Here is a 6,995-nt window from a genome sequence, read left to right as displayed (position 1 = left end):
ATTCCCTCGTTGTGCCTCTTTCGACCTCAGAAGTGCTTCAGCTTCAGAGACGTTGCGGTCTCCCAGCGCCCCCTGCTGTCCATGCAGTTCAGAGAAAAATTCTCTTAAAGGGGATGTCGAGAAGCCGGAATAGCTTTTTAAGGTGGACCGCTGGAGTTATTCCTGCTGTTTCTGTTTTTTTCTGTTTCAGCAAAGGGCGCACAGGGCAAGTTGGACTCAGACGCTTCCAAGCGCATTTTTCACGCCCTTCCACGTTCACTTGAAGCGCACAAAGAAGAAAAAATAATGCAACACTTAAGCTTTCCTACAAGTTAGGTAATACAGTTGAACTACTGGTAGCATTTGTTTTTACAGTTCTGGTTAAATTAGGAGCGTTTTTAAATGAAGCAAATGGGAAAAGAGGGAGATCGAAATACGAGCAATGCATAAGCAGAAGGCAGGTTGAAATCCGTCCAAACTGAGAAAAAACTGGAAGAGTTGATAATAATAATAATAATAATAATAATAATAATAATAATAATAATAATAATAATAATAATAATAATAATAATAATAATAATAATAATAATAATAAAGTAGCAAAAATTTTTTTTAATGTGTAGCATATTTTTCGCTGTTTTTTCCAGAACTCATGGTGCTTGCTCTTTAAATCGTAATGTGACTCAAAATTCTCTTTAAAAGCTACTCGGAAAGCCTCAGCTTTTTTTTTTCTTCCTTCCATTTTTTGTAACGGAGAGGAAATTAACTCCTCTCATATTTGAGATTTACCTGCCTTGGTTGTAGCATATATTGATTGGTAAAAAGATAGTAAAAGATGGTGACAAAGTTTTTAAAATCAGACAGAAGCTACAGTACTGCCTAGAACTGAGCGTGTATCTGAATTAGCTTTTTATTGTACGCACATTTTATTTCAGTTTGTCAACAATTCTACCAAAAATATTGTCTGCCTAAGTTGTGCACATAATCCTCACAGCAAACACTACGGTAGTTCAGTCCGTAGCAGAGAGCTCATGTTCTGGTTTGATTCTGCTTCAAAACTTCTAAAATCTTTGATTATACCATGACTATGAGATTTCACACTGGTATAAATCAGATCTCGGATTTAAAGGAACAGTTTATCCACATTCGTACATGCCACCCCTTTCCACATGATTGGGGAAAGATCAGTTCAGGTAGACAGCAGTATGTTAAAATGATTCTAATCTTCTGGCACAACAACCCTACCAGAAATGTCAAATTATTCTTAATGAACCATGATTTTCAATCATGCGTTGATTCTCAGCGGACTTAAACTCGTCACTCTTCGTATTTAATACAATTTACTGCTTGACCCCTGCGGTGTTAGACGATCCTCCTCGTCATCTTTTCCTCCTCATCGTCACACCTTCATTATTTGCATACAGTGGCCTCCGCTGTGTTCCGTTCTCCCCTCCCGTTCACCTCATTTCTCCTCTGCAGCTCTTCGTCATTTGATCCCGGAGTCATTTGGTCTCCATACGGCCCTCTGTCCGGACCAGTTATGGCCGCCGCTCTTCTCCGCGCACTGATCCTCGCTCTGCGCTTCGCTCTCGCCGCATCCTCCTCGCCTCCGGGTCAAGAGGTTCCGCTGTACTTCGTCCGGTGCGCCAACACCGGCTCCGACCGGGCTTTTACACCCACGGGTGTCGGTGACCTTGACCCGGGGAGCTGCTCTGCGCACTGCCTGCGCCAGGGGTGAGTTGGAGCTGCAGCTTCCAGTCAGGGCTCAGAATGGTAGCACACGTTTTGTTTGTTTTGTTTTTGTTAGTTTTTTTATTTATTTATTTTTTGTTAAAAACCAAATTCTAGTGCAAAAAAAAGCATAAGTTTCTAAAATAAATAAATAAACTATAATTTGCATGATGCAGCATGATACACTGGAAAGCTAACTGTTAACCGTTAGAATGCAATCAATAAATTTGTGTAGCAATTTTTTTTTAAATTTTGAATTAATTAGTTAAATTTCATTCAGTATTTCACATTTACTAATGCAGCTAAAACAGCTGTGCCAAAATAAATTGGGGTGCAAACGTTATTTTCATAAACATTCACAATCAAGCCAAGCCTACTGAACAAAAACATTTGAAATGTAACCTTAAAGATGTGATGCAACTTTTCTGTCACAACAACCGCTGAAATGTGTTAACAGCTGCTTAGCATTAAGAAGGTTATTATTGTAGCAAGTTTGCCTTTTGCATTTGCTCTTCCACTGAACCAGTTAGGTTGGACAGAAACTTGAATTCTTGTTTGAGTACAGCAGCCTTTCCCAGCCATAAGCCTCCTGAGAGCTTTTAACTCTTACAATGTTTGCTCTTTTAGTAAAAGTCAATTAAAGCAGCCTTACTGTTCTCTGCTTGTAACTGTGAAAATGGCCGACAGTTGACTGAGGAAACATATTCAGTCAATTGATGAAGATGTTGTAATAATTGCTAATAAAACCCATATTTGCAAGCAAACTTGTAAATCTGCACAACTTCATCTGAATGATTAAGATGTTCATCATTTTAACAAGTAATATTTGATAGCCTCTAAAATCCTATTTTATAGTGCACATTTGCTTTTGTGAAGTCCAGTCATAACATTTGATCACAAGCAGGTTTTCCGTAAATCTCTAAAACACCTTTGGCTTGTATTGCGCCTCCGTTGCTGTTCTGCATTCTCGGTTCATCAAATATTTTGAATGTAATTTGTTAGTTTATAAAAAAGGCAATTTTTTTAGTTGTAAGGAAAATAAATAAAACAGCTAAATAGTTCATCTGTATTCTAGAAATCTGTTTTTAAGTCCCAATTTTTTATTTATTTATATATTTTTTTGCATAAAAGAAAGGCTTCAGAAGACTTAAATGAGCAAGTATGCAATCTTTGGACCAGTTTGAAGTTAGATGGAAAAAGAAACATAACTCTTCAAGCACTGCTCTGCTTCTGTTGAAAACATGTTGTTGGAAGGAGTACTATATAAAACCAAAATTTTGAGGTTATTAAATATTCACCAATAAACTAAGTCAAAATTTAGCTAAGCATAATAGTTTATACATGAAATGCAATGTTCAACTTGAATTATTTTAGTTTGGTCACAAATTGTTTCAAAAGATTTTGAATAGAATTTAGCTTCATGTTGGCTCAGTCAACTATTAGCCTTTCTTGTTCTCCTATTCTTTGGTGTCCTGCAAAGAACTGTAATTTGGATATATTTATATTACTTAACTTATGCTGTGAATCGATATATTATTAGAATAATTGAAGAACTGTCAAAGACCTTATGGTTGAGAACATTTTTGTTTTATAGCAAGAATTTAAGCTTTCATCCAGCATTTGCTAGCTTAGCAACAGCGCTAATGCTAAAATCAAACTTGCTAGCAAGTTAGGCTTCCAAACCCAGAGGTTGCCATCTTAGCTCAGCCATCAGGAAAAAATGTTTAGTCTCAATTTAGTCACATTTTATGGCTTAATCATAAGGAAATTTTACTTTTTATTTTTTCTTTAAGATAACAAAATTAACAGATAACATTTTAATTATCAAATAGAATTCAGCTAATTTAGTATATTAAAAAATGGTAGGCACCATTTAGATGTTTAACATATTATATGTCTACCCATAAATTAAAATCTACATAAACAAAATGCATAAGCTACTAGCTGTACCCCAATTTCATTGGATAAATACTTTTTTTGTCAACATGTCTTTAAAAAGTAGTGAGATATTTGTTGCAATCTGTTGATCATTGATCGTGTTTTTGTTTCATTTAAGGTGCCAATATGCAGCATTGTCTTCGGAGACTTGTTGCTGTGGAAACCAGCCTCACACTCTGCTGCTCAGCGTTTGTTTTATCTCTTCTCTTAGAGAGGGGACAATAGACGTGATAGAAGGAAGTGAAAAACAAAGGTGGGAAAAAGCACAGTCTTTTTCTTCATTTTTTTTTAAATTTTAAGTCTTCTCTTTCCTCCTTGATCCTGCAAAACTAAAGAGACTCCAAAAAAAATATTCTGCAACTTTTCAAGTCAGCCTTCTGTTTCCATTTCAGTCCCATCTATTACGTGCCTCTTGGAATTGTTGGAAGTGGACAAGAAGGCTCTGAGTCACGAAGCGAAGGACCATTATTTCTCTATATGAGTTTGTCATCATGTCCTGAGGGAGAGCAGGCAGGGAGGACGCTTGAAGCGAAAGTCTCTGGAAAGCTGGCTGGATGCTGGAGGCAGACCGCAGGTCAGCTGCTAGTGTAATTTACTGAGCTGAAGCTGTTCAGTTTCTACAACACACAAAACTCTCCTGTGCTAAAAATGTACCATGGCTTACTCTATGGGTATGTGAAAATACAGTCATTTTCAGTAGATAAGAAAAGTTTATTTATTTCAATAACTCGATTCACCAAGTGAAACACACTGCATGCACACACAGATTGATGTTTTCAGTCCTTTATTTCTCTTAATTATGATGGTTTTCTGCTTACGGCTAAAGAAACTCAGCATTGCAGATACAAATCTTACTACACACCAGTAAAAATTTGCAAATGCAGAAATGTGGACTTTATTTATTCTAACTTTTGATGTCAAATGTATTGTATAAATTATGTATCTTATAGATTTGAAGTGAAACACTCCTATCCAACTGAGAAAATAGCTATATATAAGTAGGATGTAACAAAAGTTCGAGTGACATAGTAAATTCTGTCAAACCTCATTTCCTGAAATTTAATTTAATTTAATTTAATTTAATTTAATTTAATTTAATTTAATTTAATTTAATTTAAATTATTTATGACACATTGTAAATAATGAACACATGTTTATTTACAACACAAATAAATAGGCATTATGTTTTTTATAACATAAATAAATGTATGTTATAAATTTAAACTATATAACATAATTTAGCCAAGCAGATAGGATTTCTAAAAAAACCCCAAAGTAGTTTACAAAGTACAAACTCAATGTAACAACATGCAAACAAGTCACATCACAACCTGTGAAATTATGTTAATAAAATAATGATTGTTAGACATATGGAGGCTCTAAAACGTGAGAAACTGAGGAATCATGAATGTACAATAAGCATAACCTAAATAAATCATCTGATATAAAGTCAACTATTAAATAATAAGAGTCTCTAAGCTTCCCAAGTGATTTAATCTATAACTGTAAGTTGTCTCATTAATGTTTCAGTAGTTAAGAGATCCCTCTATTATTGTGACGTCCAGACTGGTGATTTTATGCTCTTATGTCCCAGTATTTCTTTTGGAAATATTTCCCAAAGGTCAAGGTTCACGTCATGTGTTGTGTGATTAGCCCTTTTTTTGTTTCCTTGGATTGGAAGTTAAAAACTGCAGGGAGCTATAACATTCTTGTAGTAATGTTTCTTTAAATGCTCGTTAACGTCCTGCTAGACGTTCACAGCACCTTCTCCACCCTCCACTTCTCCGTCTCAGCGCTCTCTCCTGGCAGCTATTTACGTCAAGGCCTCCTTGACAACCTCTCCTGCCGTCCCTCATCGCATTTAGGCTCCAACAGAAAGCCTGTTGAGGCCGAAACTGTCACCCAGCAGGCGGATATGAGTGAAGGCGGGGAAGTTCTCCTTTGCTGGGGCTTAACACATAAACAGAGAGAGAAAATACTGGAGGATGTGGAGAAAGCTAATCCTTCAAGTGCCGACTGCCTGAAAAGCCCTTTGGTGAGTCAGGATGTATGAACACTTTTGTTTTGGTCACTTTTTGAAACTCTTTTCTAAAATTATTATTATTTACTTTTACAGGAGAAAAGCACCTTTTCACAATGTGACAGAATCTAGATAGAATTTTCTGAAACATTTATTGATGCTGCCAAACACAACTCTGCAAGTTTTTCAAAGGAGAATCAGTAAAAATAAATAAATAAATAAATAAATAAATAAATAAATAAATAAATAAATAAATAAATAAATAAATAAATAAATAAATAAATGAAAAAGAAAGTGTGAATTTTTGCTTATGTTATGCCTGGATTGTCCATCTAATGTCAAGACATAAGATGTGTTTCCATGTTTTAAAAATATTTTGAACACTAATTTAGTCTCAACTCAGAGTTGTTACATATTTGTTCATTCACTTGTTGGACAAATTAAAATAAAAACAGGAAGTAAATTCAATATATATATATATATTATATTTCGTGTAATCCTATAACAAATTAATAAATAAAAACCTGTAACAATAAAAATTATCAAACTGGACATTTCTAGATATTTTATTTTCAGAAGATGAGTTGTCAAATTGGTCAACATTTTTATACAAAAAGGTAATAATTTTAACCATGTAAAAACCTCTTTAATTGCACTTTAGTAAACCTCTACAGTATTTTTACCACTAATACTCTACTAATCCTTTGTCAAAGACGGTATCTTAAGCCGATAATCTGCGGGCAATCACAAAAAAAAGAAAATCTTCCACAAACAAATGTTTTTGTGTCTAGTAATGTTAAAAAAAAGAAGCAGAAAAAAGGGCCACAAATCTAAACAAAAAATATATACATATGTAAGAAAGGCCAAATGTTGCTGTTTTGCATCTAAAGTCATGACAAAATCTTTTGGTGTACAAAAGAAATGCATGTTTTCAAGTGGAATATTGAGTCAAATATGAATCATTATAAACTAATCTATAAATTCCTATTTTCTCCATAAATCTCAACATCATGTCTTCCATTTAAAATAACTGCGGTTGTAGTTGCACATACAGAATAAAGGCTTTAGTTCTAAATAAAACTAAGGCTCATTTTAACATTTCAAGCATCAACAAACCCTCCTTTAATCACACATTACTGAGCTTCTGATGATCTTTATGTGCCTTTTGTCCTGCAGGTAGTTGCATGTCTTTTCATCTCCAACCACAGCCAGGATGTGTCTGACAACAAGATGGCAGCAGGTGATATTTCTGACAACAATAAACTCTTGAAGCTCACAGTGGAAGCAGAATCCAACCGCAGTTGTGATGATCCCAGAGACTGTATCT

This window comes from Gambusia affinis, linkage group LG21 (assembly GCF_019740435.1).
Source record: "Gambusia affinis linkage group LG21, SWU_Gaff_1.0, whole genome shotgun sequence".
Classification (NCBI taxonomy): Eukaryota; Metazoa; Chordata; class Actinopteri; order Cyprinodontiformes; family Poeciliidae; genus Gambusia; species Gambusia affinis.
Note: the sequence above shows the minus strand (reverse complement) of the source record.